Genomic DNA, 1,036 nt, shown 5'->3' on the forward strand with positions numbered 1-1,036 from the left:
TTTTTTTTTTTTTAACATGGAAGAGGGAAGCCATCCAGTTTGCTGGTAGGAATGGAAAACAAAACCTCAGAGATCAGTGGAGGCCGAATTTAACCAGGCAACTTGTATGGAACAAATCATTTTAGCTGCCCTGGATGATGTGCATGGGAGCAGCACCTGAATCCGGGCAGAAAAGAGAAAGGCAGTGATTCTTTTCTGCAGGAAACTAGTCTGCAGTCACAGGCTGTTCTTCCTTTGCCCAGGCCATGGGGAATAGTTGCTCTCCAAACTTGGCTGTGCTCCTAAAAACACACAGCTCAAGGCCACACAGCCAGGGTTCCCATTCAGTATGCCAGAGGCAGGACAGGAAATCATGGTGCATTTTTAACAGCTTGGACTTTCTCTAGAATCCTCTTTTTAAAAAATTTTGAGGCTTAGCACCTGTAGCTCAGCAGCTAGGGCACCAGCCACATACACTGAAGCTGGCAGGTTTGAATCCATTGCCTGCCGAACAATGACAACTACAACCAAAAAATAAAAATAGCTGGGCATTATGGTAGGTACCTGTAGTCTCAGCTACCTGAGGCTGAGGCAAGAGAATTGCATAAGCCGAAGAGTTTGAGATTGCTGTGAGCTGTAACACCATGGTACTCTACTGAGGGTGACAAACTGAAATTCTGTCTCAAAAAACAAAAAAAAATGTTTTTGAAACAACTTTGAATTTAACTTGCAAAAACAGCACAGATAGCTTATTTTTTCTGAGCCATTTTAGAGTGGCTAAGTCACCTGATGGCCCACCACAAACAAGCATAACCCAACCATCAAGATCAGGACGTTAACCCTGACATATTGCTGTCATCTCATCCTAGGGCTCTATTCAAGTTTTCTTCAGTTGCTTCCATTTTTTTAAGGCAAAATGATCCACTTCAGAATCACGCATGAGTGCTGGCTATGGCAGCGCAGGTACTAAAATTGAAACGAGACAAAGGAGAAAAGGAGATCGGCATGGCTCCTGTGCAAGGATGACACGAGAATTTGCAAAGCATTTTATATTTTA

General features: G+C 43.2%; 1 pseudogene; it reads left to right on the top strand.

Moving 5' to 3' along the window:
• The first annotated feature begins 921 nt into the window (after window positions 1-921).
• On the top strand, window positions 922-1,036 carry LOC111726369 (annotated as a pseudogene).

Source organism: Otolemur garnettii, unplaced genomic scaffold (genome assembly GCF_000181295.1).
Source record: "Otolemur garnettii isolate 467f Iridium unplaced genomic scaffold, OtoGar3 scaffold00062, whole genome shotgun sequence".
In the NCBI taxonomy this organism is placed as follows: Eukaryota; Metazoa; Chordata; class Mammalia; order Primates; family Galagidae; genus Otolemur; species Otolemur garnettii.